We start from the raw sequence: 15598 nt of genomic DNA, 5'->3' as shown, positions 1-15598 counted from the left end.
GCGGTTTCACTTCGATTTTTCCAAATTGTAAGGTCTTTCTAATCCAGGCGTAGATTAACTCAACTATTTGTCAAAAAGCTTTGGTAATACACGACCATCGATGCTCTTCAACAGGTTTCTTTATGTGGCTTTTTGAACTATTTAAATTTTAGCTTTGATAAGTCTTTTATAAACGATACGCACATCCAAAATACAGAATTTAAATTATAAAGCAGCAATGCGTTTCTTGTCTTTGCTTACTTATAATTATTGGTGGTTTTTTTTTATTATTGAGTGCATTCTGAAATAAAGGAAGGACAATGCCACTGCTGGTGGACGTTTCGTCCCCGAGGATATCACCAGCCCAGTAGTCAACACTTCGGTGTTGACATGAATATCAATAATGTGGTCATTTTTAGAAATTTCCTTTTTACAAAACTTTAAATTTTTCAAACACTAAGGATTTTCTAATCCAAGGCATAGATTACCTTATTCGTATTTGGCACAACTTTTTGGAATTTTGGATCTTCAATGCTCTTCAACTTTGTGCTTCTTTGGCTTTATAAATATTTTGATATGAGCGTCACTGACGAGTCTTAAGTAAACGAAACGCGCGTCTGGCGTACTAAATTATAATCCTGGTACCTTTTATAACTATTGTAGTAAAATCTATTTGAGTAGGATTCAATATTTGTGTGTGAAATTTGATGCGACTGTCGTATAGGTACGAGGTTTAGCTAGCTATACAACAGTATCGGGTCCGTCACCCTAGCCAGTTCGTAAATGATATTGTGGTTTTATTAACTAATCTTATATAGGTAAATAAAAAAAATCAATCAGGAAATGTTCAAAAAAGTTATGACTTGTTTTAAAGCATTTATTGATTCCTATTTTTTTAATTTAGAATTACTTTAAATGAATGTTGATTGTAATTTAGAAAAGATGCGAATGAATCAGTCAAATATGAAAGGTTCTTGTTATAACTGTTAATGATTTATAGTCACTGATAGAGATATAAATAAGAAATAATTCTGCGAACTTTTATTACACTTTTTATATAGTCTTCTAATTATATCCGCTTTATGAAAATAAGTAAGTGTCGTATTTATTAATCAAAAGACAAGCTATAACAAAATCTAGTATGTGTACGTGGAAAGTAAAAAGTTGAACTCTGAGCAAAATTCAAAACGGTTTCCTTATAAAATAGCAAAATGAAAAGCTCTAACACATCAAAGAATGCATTACAACTGTCGTATCCCTGACTTGGTACAGGTATTTTATTTCAGGATGGCTTGTATGTGATTAGTCAGCACTTCGGTGTTGACATGAATATCAATTATATGGTCATCTTTATAAATTTACTGTTTGTAAAAGTATGAATTATACTAAAGATTGTCTTATTCCAGGCATAGATTAACTTAGCCGTATGGATTTTTGATCATCAATGCTCTTCAAACTTGCACTTGTTAGGCTTTTTTACTATTTTGATCGTAGTGTCACTGCTGAGTCTTATGTAGACTTTTTAATCTGAGTGTCACGCTGCTGAGTCTTATGTAGACTAAACGTGCGTTTGGCGTATTGAATTACAAGCCTGCTATATTTGATAACTATAAGCAAGTCAAAATGTACTATTTTGTCCCCTGCTTTTAGTTTGTAACCCGGATTTTATTTTCTCTCAATTGATTTATGACATTCGAACAGCGGTATACTACTGCTGCCTTTATTTACAAGACGAGTGAACATGCAGCTAATGTTTATGCTTTACGAAATATACCAGATCGGCGGATCCTCATTGTGTAAATTACGAGTTAGTGCTCATAACCTTGCCATTGAAAGAGGAATATATTTCAAGTGCCCGGGTATTCAAGAATTTCTGAGGTCTGTAAAGTGGAGAAAGTGAATATGAGCAGCATATGCTTCTACACAGCAGCGGGTATTCCAGTATTAGAGAGACTTTTGTATTCAAAATGTCTCAAATTACAGAAAAAAAGTATAACCACATTGTGCGATAAATATGAAATAAAGCGTACAATATATATACTTAATAATAAATCTTAGTACATGGCTGTAAAACTATCTTCCTCTTTCGTAACAAATCGTTTAAACATTTGTTAAATGCGAGAAGTAATGTGATATACCTGACTTAGGTTTGGGGGACTAAAGACGAAGTATATATATTGTAAATAAAAAGAACAGCTTTCAAATTATCATCCTTTACTTTGGATTCAAACGCCAAAAGAGGCTGATACATCTAATCATCACAACAATCATGGTTAAGACAATACAACGTTTCCGGAAAGTACGGATTCAACATACAGATATATAACATCCCCGCCCAAAAATGAAAAATTCCCATATTTTTCGAAAAATGTTGAATTCGTACTCCAAAAAGAAAAAGATTCAAAATTTTTTTCAGTTATATACAACAATACAACATACAAAATAACAGGCACCTTTAAACTTCATCATCTCTTAATTTCTCATGTTTCACAGACATGTAAATACAAATACATATGACCAAATGCTAGTTACTCTTTAACTTCAACATAAATATGATGCGGCGAAATCTTATAAAATATAGCATATTATCATTTACTGAATTTTAGTGTGCTTGCTAAAAAGTGATTGATATACAGTACGAGATTAGATTCAGTGGAGTCCCTACTCCTGCTAATGGTTAGATACACCTTATAATGAATAAAATTTATAGGTTACACTATGAGAAAAAAAAAATCTACTATTGCGCCTACTTTCATGGTATACCATCCCTATCATACACACACTCTCTCGATAAAATAAACAATAAAGTGAAACAAATAAATTTCAGCAGAACAAGACTATCAACCAGGGTTCATTTCTGAGTCATCTCTAATGCACCACTTACACACAAATCAGATTTTCTTTTCTTACTGTACACAGACAGATTAAAAATTTAAATGCTAGGATTTCCATCAAATCAGTCATACATAATGTTCGTTATCATACCAAAACAATTCTTCATCAATCTTTACTAACAAGTAAATTTAAGTATCGCAGTACTTCATTTCAAAACATTAACTTCTACCTCTGTGACTTGTCAAAATATTTCACATATTGAGGTATACCAAAAAAAAAACTAACCATTAGCAACTCAACTACTTAAAAATACAACAATGAATCCAATAAGATAACTGGCCTATCTAAACTAATCAACATATGTACATGTGAACCAACAAAAAACAAAATCATTCAACACAGTGAACTTTGACGGTATTTTCGCACTCAGTGTATTTAAAAAACTTAACTGATTCATTTTAATCTTTTTAGTAATAAAACAATCTACTGTCTTAAGTGAGCCAAAACATGAAAGTCTTTTCAAATGGAAACTTTTAAAAAGAAAAATTAATACTTTTCTCAAAACTTTGTATGTCGTTATATTCAAATAGTTGAAATACTTAAAAAAAATAACAGTTCTGTGACAAAAAAAAACAACATCTTCAACATATGTTTGCAATAGATGATATTACTTCATGTACTAATCATAAAATGTATCAATAAAATGTATCTTCAAAACAGTTCAAGTAAATTGTATCTTGTTCTGTAACTTTCGATATGCATGAGATAAATCTCACAGCAAAATATGTCTTATTCAGCCTTCTGATTGCGTTGTCACGAGATAAATCTCACAGACATGCGTTTACGGAATAATCGGAGGTGGTCTCGACTTCAATAAGGCACGCGCCTTTGGTCCTAACTGATTGTCTTCGATCCAAATTGCGTTTTGCGCCGGTTCCCCTATTAAATGCGCAAGGTAGCGAGTATTTCCATCGTGATTTTTCTTTGCTAAAAATCTTTTCACTTTTAATAATGTCCCGTCTGACGCAGAGCTTGTTTCATTGCCTGATGTTACAAAATAATCGTCTCTGAATCGAATAGGTTTTTGTCTCTGTCTTGTTGATCTCCGGAGATTTGGCACTTCTTGAATTTCGTTATTTGTGCTAGATTGTTCACTAATCAAATTATCATGACTTGTTGACGCAGTATCCACGGTATCTTGTTTGTTTATAACACGATCCATAAAATATTCACATGGATTTGGTACACGAATATACGCTGGTTTTAAACGGTTTATATGCACTTTTGGAATAATTTTGTTTGTATTTGGGTCCATTAACGAATAAAGATGAGGACTGTCTATTTGATGAATGAAATACGGTCCTGCATGTTTTAGCTTAAATTTCTGACCAGCTCCTCTTGGGTCTTTTCCTAAGTACACATAATCCCCTTTTTCTAGAGACAAATTATGAGCTTTCTGATTAGCCCTTTCAATCATTGATATTTTAGATTTTTCAGAATTTTCACGCACTTGTTTTCGAATGAATTCAAGTTTGTCAGCAAACTCTCGAATATAATTGTGATAATCTTTGGGAATTTCTGAAAATGCGGTTTTTGATACACACGATAAGGGAAATGATGGTCTTTGTCCATAGATAATCTCAAATGGTGAATATTTTGTTCCTTCATTCACGGAATTGTTCATAGAAAAGACGATGCTTGGAATAAAATCCTCCCAATTTGTATTGTTCAACAAATACGGTGTAATTCGCTCTGCTAAGGTTCTGTGTGAGCGTTCGCAAGTTCCCAAACAGTGATGTGTAAAACTTGGTGTGAATTGTTGTTTGATATCTAAAAGTCTACATATTTCTTTCGTGCATTTTCCTATCATCTCGGATCCATGATCGCTAATTAGAGTATCAAAAACACCGAACTGAGTGATTATTTTATAAAGTGCATGCGAAACAGTAATTGGGTCCGAATTTGGTATAGACTCTGTAAAAATAAACTTGCTAAACATATCGACTGCAGTACACACGTAACTGTTGCCTGACTTAGACACTGGAACAGGACCAAAAAGGTCAATTTCCCAAACTTGAAAAGGACGAATTGGAGTTTGAAAAGCAACAATGCCGGCTTTAGTCTTTCTGGTAGTCATCTTACGACACTGGCAAGCATGACAAGATTTTATGAAGTCGGACACTTTTCCTGCTAAATTTGAAAAATAATAATGTTCCCTTATCAAATCTATTGTATGCTGTATGCCGCCATGGCCTCCAAGTGGTGAATCGTGGTAAAGCGAAATAATTGTTTTTACGGCTATTTCAGGTAACGCAAGCTGATACTGACAAAATTGTTGTGTTCGCTTAGATCTTGCGACTCTAGTGTGAAAAAGCAAGTCATCGAATAAAGAAAAATCTCCTGATTCAAGTAGAACTTTACGAGCTAGTTTTTGTGATTGTGGTAAATCACCATTTTCTAAATATCGGAAAATATTGCCAAATTGCGGGTCATTAACTTGTAACTGTTTTAAACTTTTCGGACTGAAATCACAATTTCGGAAAATTTTCATCGATTCTATTTTCTGTTGGACAGTTTGCTCATCGGAAATAAAATTAACATCTGACGAATCGTCTACAGTTGCCGATACTATGCTATCACTTTCAGGGATATTTGATGAGCTTAATGCAGATTGGCTCGTTTCGACGTTATTTGTAATAAATTGACTTGCTTCGCTTGAATTGTTCATCATAAGGTTTTCATCACTTGTTTCACCTTTATCGTAAGATTGGACAGAATGTTCTCTTTCGGAGACTTTTGCAGTTGAGTCGGAAATGTCAGACGCCATCGGTTTTTCGACTATCGATATGGGTTGATTCATGCGAATTCGTTTCTTAGTAAATTTGCGTTTAACACAATCATCATTTTCCTCGGTATCGCCATCATATTCAAAGTCTGTTTGTTTGAAAGATTCACTGACTGACCTACTAAACAAATTTTGCAAAATATCAATATTATTAAGCTGTAGCTCGTCGGTGTCACTTGATTTGTCACTACACAATAAGTTTGTAAAAGGCATGCCATTCGGTGTAATAATATTTCCGACATTTTCAGTGTGATAGGGAAAATATGGATCAAGCTGGTCCGGACTTTCAAAACCTGTTGTTGACGATTTGTTAGGCGCACGGGACAGAGCGTCGGCGACTTGCATGTCTTTACCCGGTTTATATCTCAATTCAAAATTAAACTGCTGTAATATGGCGATCCACCTTTCATAGATTGCTCCTTTTAACTGTTTTTGAAAAAGTGGCTTAAGTGCTTGGTGATCACATTCAACTACGAATTTCTGTCCCCTTAAATACATTGAACAGTCTAATATTGCTGTTACCATACCAAGAAGCTCCAATTTTGTGGGACCATAAGACCTCTGCCATTTACTTAGAGACTTTGAACCAAAACGAATAACACGCAATTCTTCACTAGAATCATCCATTTGGTGTTGTTGATATAACATATATCCTATTCCTTTACACGATGTGTCAACTGCAAGGTAAAACGGCAGGTCGTACTTCGGAAACGCAAGAACTGGTGAGTTTGCTAGTAATGTTTTAACTTTCTTAAAAGCCTGTTCCTGTTCGATTCCCCATTTGAATTTTACAGATTTTTTCAGTAACTTGGTCATTGGGTCAACTTCCGCACTAAAGTTTTGTATGTACTTTCGAAACCAGTTAAAAAGTCCAATGGCTCGCCGTAAATCTTTAACCGATGTTGGCGATGGCATATCTAGTACTGCACTGACACGATCGGCGGGAGGTTGAATTCCATCTTTTGATATCAGATGTCCAAGAAAAACGCAAGAACTTTGTGCGAATGAACATTTCTTCGGTCCGAGCTTTAATCCGGCAGTGGCAAGACGATTGAAAACTTCATTTAAATCACCAATATGATCCTCAAATGTTTCAGAAACTATCAGTATATCGTCCAAGTAACATAAACAAGATCGAAATGTCAAGCCCTTCAAAACTTTGTCCATTAATAGCTGCATGGACGCTGGAGCAGAACTTAAACCCATTGGTAAACGGAGAAATTTATACGATCCAAAACAAGTGTTAAACGCAGTATATCGTTGACTTTCCATTGAAATAGGTAATTGGAAAAATCCAGAGCTCAAATCTATTGATGTAAGAAAAACTGGTTTTCGGTCAGAAAAAGATTCGGTTAAGTCTTGTAAATCTGGTATTGAATACCGGAAGTCTTGACATTGACTATTTAAGTACCTAAAGTCACAACAAAATCTGAACTGAGACAAACTTGTAGATTTATTCATTGAAGTGTTTTTAGATTGAGGTCTCGTTCTTTTAGATACAAGAACTATCGGACTAGTAATCGGTATATCTTCCGTTTCTTGAACCGGTGAAATAATGCCCTGTTTCAGTAATTCATCCAAGTGATCACGTAGTACATTTTTCTTGTCCGGAGACAATCTATAAGGTTGCTGATGCTTTGGTTTAAAGTCTGGTTTTAAGCAAATGTTATGTTTAACAAGTTCTGTATATCCTAACTTTGGATTTTCATCCGTAACAAACAAATTTTTATATTGAATTAAAAATTGTGATATTTGCCGCTGCTCATCGGTTGATAAATTTTCCGGCAATTCAAAGTTTGACAAAAACTTGGACTCAGTTTCTTCACCTGAAGTATGACTACTTTTATCTAATTGTACATTTTGAACAAAGTGTTTGTCTTTTTCATCTGCATTGATTAACATGTAATCCTCCGTGAACGGTTCAAAACTAGCAATAATGTCTCCACGTGAGATAAATATTTGGTCATTAGTAGGATTTAATAACTTGATCGGAACAGTTTTATGACTATTTACAGTAACAACGGCTTTTGAAATAAGAAGTCCGCTTTTCAACAAATGAGAACTATTCTGACACATTCCTGTTTGTCCGTGTAGAATAAAGTTGGCCACTTTACCCCATATCAAAAGTTCAGAATTTGGATCTACAGTAACATGCTTTTGTAATTTTATTTTCGCTGTTTTATTTGAGACAGATAAACTACTAAAATCCAATACAATTTTCTTTGAAATTAAGTAACTCGTACCAAGAATCAATGGATGTGAAGATTGAGTTAGAATATATGTATGTATCCAATGCTTGCCCTGTGGCACTTGTATTTTGACGGTACATTTTCCAACAATATTAACGGACTGGTTATTCGCCAAAACTATTTTCTCTGATACTGAACATATCGAAGTTTTACTAGTGTCAGGCAAAGAATCATAAAAACTTTTAGAAATAATGTTTATTGAACTTCCAGAGTCTACAAGTGCAGCGACAGATATGTGATTGACCTTGACGGGCATATGAATAAATTGAGATTTGAAACTTGTTAAATTTTCATCAGTAAATTCGCAGTCTTCAGTATCAGTGGAATAATTAACATAGTTTATTTCTTCACGTTGACGACTTTGAGGCGGACTCCTTTTTCTGGCACCTATGGATGAACGCCCGGAGGAGCGTGCCCTATGACCCCCGGGTTCGACTGGTTTCCCGGATTACTATGATGGTAACACTGAAAAGCACCATGACCGAATTGCTGACAAAGTTGACACTGCGTAGTTGGACTTATTTCACCGTGACCATTCCAGTTGCAATTTGCTCGATAATGACCAGGAGCCTGGCAATTAAAGCATGTTTTTGGTCGGTTATTTCCTGCCTGACTTGAAAAGTTATTGTTGTAACGAGGGTTGTTGTAACGAGGTTTTTGATATTTTGGAGGCATTTCTGGTTTGATATCGGTACTTTGTGATTTTAATTCTGATAATGCTTTTGTGAGCTCTTTAACTTGGTTTTGTAAATCTTGAACCGCATTATTGTTATTAGCAATCATTGGCTTAGCAGCTGAAACACAAACTTCATCATTCTTTCTATACCCATAGGCTTCGCCCATTTTAGCTGCGGCCAACGCACTAACACTGTCTTTATGTGTACCAGCCCTAACAAAAAACGCAAGCTGTTCCGGTAAACCCTTGATAAACTGAGAGAGAATTTCATGGTCCTTCTTTTTCAAAATCTGAGCTTTCTCAACTATCTGTCCATAAAAATCTTCCAAAATTTGACCCCTACTTAATTTCATATTTTGAAAATTTTCGCTCTCAAGGAACACAGTCGGACTTTGCCAATCTAACTCAATATACTTTTCTTCAAAAATTGTAAGAAGATGTCTCCATGTACGTTTGCTTCCCGAATCTAGTGAATTAAACCATGTTAATGCAGGCCCTGTTAAATTAAGGTGGAAAGCGGCAATCATTCTCTGATCATCGATATGGTCAATTTTGTGAAGAGTTGCAAATGAAGTAAATTCTTTCATAAACACTGACGCATTTTCGTGAGGATACCCCCCAAATTTGCGACAAGCAGCCAATTTTTCCATTATTGTATCTGAATCTCGAATGAAACTTCCTGATTGATTTGCCAATGAAACAGAATTATTGGGAGTGATTATTTTAGGAACTAAAGAAAGTAATTCGTTGAATTCGGCATCCTCAGATTCGTAATTTCGTGGCAAATAAGTGTCATGAAAAAGAGCTAGATCGTCTTCACTATCATATCGGTTCATGGGTGACGCTTCTTGTCATAGAAAATTCAAATGTAACGAGATAAATCTCACATACATAAATAAACAGTTTTATTCAAATATACAGCCATTTTCTGCCCTTTTGTAACGTTGCGAGTCATACCACGTGTTTTGCACTGTTGACAATTATCTTCATTTTAATGTTTCATATGTTCATTTTGTAATATTAGGTACCAATTGTTCGATTTTAGGTTCCTCCACCATGTGATATACCTGACTTAGGTTTGGGGGACTAAAGACGAAGTATATATATTGTAAATAAAAAGAACAGCTTTCAAATTATCATCCTTTACTTTGGATTCAAACGCCAAAAGAGGCTGATACATCTAATCATCACAACAATCATGGTTAAGACAATACAACGTTTCCGGAAAGTACGGATTCAACATACAGATATATAACAGTAATCGATTGCAATATATGTTCATGTATGTATTTTCAATATTTAGATACTGTAAATTCATAAATTATTGCGAAAAATGGGACAGATCGAGTTGTAAACGCATTATTTTGAAATCGCATTTTGAAGTAATTTATTTAAACTAAACAGGATTTTTCTCAAAACCGTAAAATTTAAAATCGCATTTAAGTCTAAAATGACAAAATCACAAAAATAATTTAGATGCACGCAATAATTTCTGAATTAACAGTAAGTGTTTTTGTTCTACCACGATATGTTTATCCATTAGGTCATTGCCATTTATTGTAAAATTAATGCGTTTGTGCCAATACAATATTGTCTATTTTCTATTGTCTATTAGACCTTATATTACATTAATATAATTATTTAATGTGGCATGGAAGTTAACATCACAAATAATCATTGCATAGCAGTTGTAATTATGTGCTTATTATACCCATACTGTGTTGTTTTCTGCTTGTTAACTGTCATTATTGTAATTGTATATTATGTTATTTTGCTATAGTATTTTATTTGCTTCTGCAATACGATATATTCCTTCCTTCATTCATTCATATATTACCAAGGAAGTATTATATTCTCAATGTAAAACTTCCATGATACTACTGATTAATTAAGTTACTAAAAATGTAATTCCCCCTTTATTTCACCATACTGACCTAAATAATAATTAAAAAAAAACAACCAAGAAGCACTCAAACAGAACTTGTAACAATTTCTATCTTTAGTCTATATATTTGATGAGTTGCCATCGCAAAAGTAGAGTATATAGTGGAAATATTATAACCACTTCTAAATTAGTGGAAGATGTATTTTTTTCTGTTTCATATGATGCATCTACTTAACATGTTGATTAATGCGTAAATTATTTACAAAAATCGATATAGTAATAAATGTCTACTAATTAAACGTAATTGTTGATGTCATCAACATGCTGAATACAATTGTTTATTGATATAGGAGACATAAAACGCATTCATATAAAGACATTCAGACGTTTTTAGTTTGTTTAAACGTAAATTTTCAATAAGAATCTGAATATGTTATCTGTCCATTAAGTAGGGCAGTATGCTCATGCAGTTTTCAACTTTTTTTACGTAACAACAACAAATATATATATATATATATATATTCTATTAATAACTGTTTATATAATTTGTCTATTTCTTTCTTTAGAAATAGTTGGTGAACGCAACATATGTTCATTTTAGATTTTAAACAAAATAATGTACAAAATTATAAACAACATAGAAGTGAATCACCTTAAACAGATGTTTGTAAACAACATTTAAATATCAGTCACTCACTGAATGATCAAAATAAGCGCGTGTTTTTTAAAACTTTAAAATATCTTCACTGGATAAGATTTGAATAGATGTGAGCTCAAACAAGATTTTAAGAGCATTTGAGAAAAAAAAACAAGTTATCCTTAACTTATTCCTACAACTTTGCATAGAAAAACACAATCGGACTATATTTCTCGGAAGGTTAATATTTTGAGGTCAAACAAATTGATCGTAAACAAAGAACTTTTCCGGCATTGGTGCTGTTGATTGGTAACATTATTAAGAATGAAATTTCACGAAGTTCAACGTGTGGATTTAGACAATACATTCAATTTAAAGGAAGTGGAAACTTTAAGTCACAGAATTAGTGAAAAACTGACATTCAGATGTAACAGACATGATCCTGTGAAAACAATCAGCCGACGGACACGTGCTTGTAATGGATTGCACACACTCTTGCCGGTGAAATGTTCTAGATGTTTTTCTAGAAATTGTTCTTGTACGAATGAAGAAAAACAGACTTATCAAGCAAAAATTATGGACTCATCTAAAACATTGGAAAAATTATTGCGAGAACAAACTTTAATACAGGAAGCTGTTCGGCGACTCCAATTTAAATCTTTATTAACATCTAAAAGTAGGGATCATTATAAGTCTGAAGATGGAAATAGTGAATGTTTGAGTCATTATACTAGTTATGACAGTGATTCAGACCTAGACTAAGTTTTGCATTTCATTTAGTGTAAAATATACACAGAACAATTTGCAATCTGGTTTCAACCGGCCTCCTATCATGATGAGCAGCTTCCTGGAAAAGGATTTTTAATGAGTGTGATTTTTAAACTTTGTACTTGACTATTTGATATGTTTTCTAGACTTTTGTTACTATAATACTATTTGATATATTTTCAAGACTTCCCGGTTTCATTATACAATTTTGCAAAATTTGTATTCTTTAATGAAATGTAAACGGAAAGAGAAACGAGTTAAACCGTTTGTTTCAGTCTCACACTTCTAATCTTTATTACATATCTTGAATTTAGTTGATACTGCGTACTAAAAATGGAAATAAGACTATACATCATATGAAAAAACTTTTCTAACTAAATGTCAAATCAAATCAAATCAAATATGTTTATTGGATAATCAATATATATGTACAGTGCACAATTGATGTCTTCCACACAATGAACAGATATTAAAACAATTAATACAAAATAAATGCATATACATTAGAAATAATATCTGGACAGAGCCATTATAAGTTGTAAAACATTAATATAGTTCAAAAGCTTTTTCAATAAAAGTACAGATAGCTTTTGTATCAATTTTATTTAAAGGATACATAATGTTATGTAGAATAGTAGATTCCTTTTCCCTTTTATTTAAATCCGAGGGGTCGATATTTAATTTTTTGAAGAGATCTTGTCTTAAAATTGAAAACTTTTTACAGTATAAAATGAAGTGTTTTTCATCATCTAATAAATCACAAGTCTGACAAAGTCTTGAGTTATGCGGAATTTTTGGTCTATGATAACGACCTTTTTCTATTAAAAGAGAATGTGCACTAATTCTTAACTTAGTCAAATTTTTACATAGTGCTTTTGGAATATTAAAGTCAAGATATTTTTGAAGAGAAAAATTTGTGTATTAATAGCATGCTGTGTCATGTTTACAAATAACATTTGTTTGTTTACAACTCTAAGGCGTATGAATATATCGGTCAGACGGTGGAATGTTAGTTCACCAGACAATATTTCCGGGTCATTGTTCTGTTATTATTGATCTCGACGTGTAACGAATGAACTCAGGTGTACTAGAAATTTGAACAAGTGCTATGATTGTACAATATACCTCTAGAAATAAATATGTCTTTCATAATTGATTTTTTTAAGACAGACAGTATATTTCATTTTCAAGGTGTGCACATACGAGGATCCGAAACGATAAAACGAAAATATGACGTGTTGTAGGAGAACTTGACATAAATGACATCGGCAATCTAAAAATAACACCTTATATATATATGCCGACATCGTTACTAAGTAAAGTATGAGAACTTGTAATTATTTTTTTGTCTTTAATGTTAGTCATAGCTAAGGTGATAACGCCATTGTGTGATACAATAAGTTTCTCACCAGCTATAACAACAATTAATATATTTAAAATTAATTACAATATTTATCACGTTTCTTTCGAGATATATTAAGGCAAAAAATTTAACTACTGTTTAAATCTCATAAATTGATTATGAAATATAAACATTGTTAACCAACAAAACATGAGGGAATCACATGAAGAAACTCCACATCATAACGCTTAATGCAAAAATTAAAATTCGCATGTGTATAGATCTCCGCTAACTGAACCAATAACAGTTCGAAACTCTAATGCACTACCAAGAGTTGTTTAAAAAATCCATGACTCTTTGATGAAAACGTTTTTTAACTATAGATAAACTGACCATATTAAAATACTAGATTATAGTTTTGTACTTCAGACGCGCATTTCGTCAACAAGAGACTTAAATGCGAGTGACGCTCGAACAAAAAAAGTCAATAATGCAAAATGAAGTTCACGAGGACAGGAATTAATTCACGATCGATAGGGCTTCTAGTATTTTACATGTAAGTAAAATAACAAAATAACGAACCCATAAGAAAATTCAAAACGGAAAGTCTGTAATCAAATGTCAGTATCAAAAGATAAAACACATCATCAAACGCATGGATAACAACTGTCATATATTCCTGACTAGGTGCAGGCATTTTGTCATGTACAAAATGGTGAACTAAACCTGGTTTTTTAGCTAAACTTCTCACTTGTATAACAGTCGCATACAATTTTTATTCTATTGGCAACGATGTATGAACCAAGAAACAGACATAATAAAAATGTCAAATAGGGGTTTCAACAGTCAACATTGTGTCAAAATTGTAATCACTAATAAAAAAAATACAAATATTCAACACAGAAAAACAAAAAAAGGCATATAAATAGACAAAAGAAAATCACAAAAATTCCGAACTCCGAAGAAAATTCAAAAGAGGAAAGTCCCTGATCAAATGGCAAAATCAAAAGCTCAAAACATCAGGCGAACGAATAACGACTGTCATATTCCGGACTTGGTACATGCAAGGATTTGTATAGTTATATAAATTCTTGGTACATGCATTTTGTTATGTTGATAATGGTAAATCAAAACCATGTGGTGTAGCTAACTAAACCACTCACTTGTATAACAGTCATAAATTCCATTATATTGACAATGATGTGTGAACCAAAAAACAGACATAATAAAAATGTCAAATAGAGGGTTCACCAGTCACCATTGTGTTTTAATCTTAATCAATATGAAAACATACAAATATGTCAAAAAAGATAGGGAAAATAAAATCCCCAAAATTTAGAACTCCGAAGAAAAATTCAAAACGGAAAGTCCCTGATCAAATGGCAAAATCAAAAGCTCAAATAAATCAGACGAACGGACAATGAGTGTCATATTCCTGACTTGGCCAGGCATTTTCTTAGGTTGACAATGGTGGATTAAATCTGGTTTTATAGCTATCCAAACTACGCACTTGTACGACAGTCTAATCTAATTCCATTGTATTGACAACAATTTGTGAACAAAACAAACGGCCACAATATGTACAAATGTCAATATAGGGGTACAGCAGTCAACATTGTGTTATAATTAATCACTATAAAAACAAACAAATATAACAAACACAACACGTTAGCAAAGAACGGAAGACACAAAAATCTTCCACATCATAATAACACAATGACAGGATGCATAAGTAATCAAGCAACGTCAAATGTATATAACCAAAAAAAGACTGTAGAGGAAAATTAATAATTTACAAAGACAAATAAAAGAATACTATAACACACCGTTAATAAGATGATATACAACTTTAGTTCCTAGAATCTATATATTTTTGTGAAGTTGATACGGAAAATTTTCAACAAGCTCTTGGCATCTTCCGAGGATTTTTTTTTTCATAAAAAAGAGACGTTCTCTGAGAAACCCCTGGTTCATCAACTTTCTGCTCAGACACTGTGACGTTTTTCAAAGTCTGTGTAGCAAAAGCAAGCTCTTGAAAACCGAATGAGTTTGAAATGTATATTATATATGCAGGTGAAGTTGGTTTATTGCTAGCCTACTAACTATATGGGGGAATTGATGATTTCAAAATTAAAATTCTATCGTTTGTCATAGATTCAGATATTTAGATGACCGCTTACATGTAAAATTCGAGATATAGTTCTAATAAATGAGACAGAGGAAGTTGTGTTAGTTGTTTCTTTAATGTGTAGTTCCATCAGAAATGTTTGGATTGTTAATGAAAAGAACAGCAAGAAACAACGATTCTTAAGTCCTATTCATTCTGACAAAAATTGTCAGACGAGAATGACAAATAAGTCACCAACTGAGAATTTTTAAGGA

The sequence above is a fragment of the Mytilus trossulus genome, chromosome 6 (genome assembly GCF_036588685.1).
Source record: "Mytilus trossulus isolate FHL-02 chromosome 6, PNRI_Mtr1.1.1.hap1, whole genome shotgun sequence".
NCBI lineage: Eukaryota > Metazoa > Mollusca > Bivalvia > Mytilida > Mytilidae > Mytilus > Mytilus trossulus.
This window is presented reverse-complemented; position numbering follows the sequence as displayed.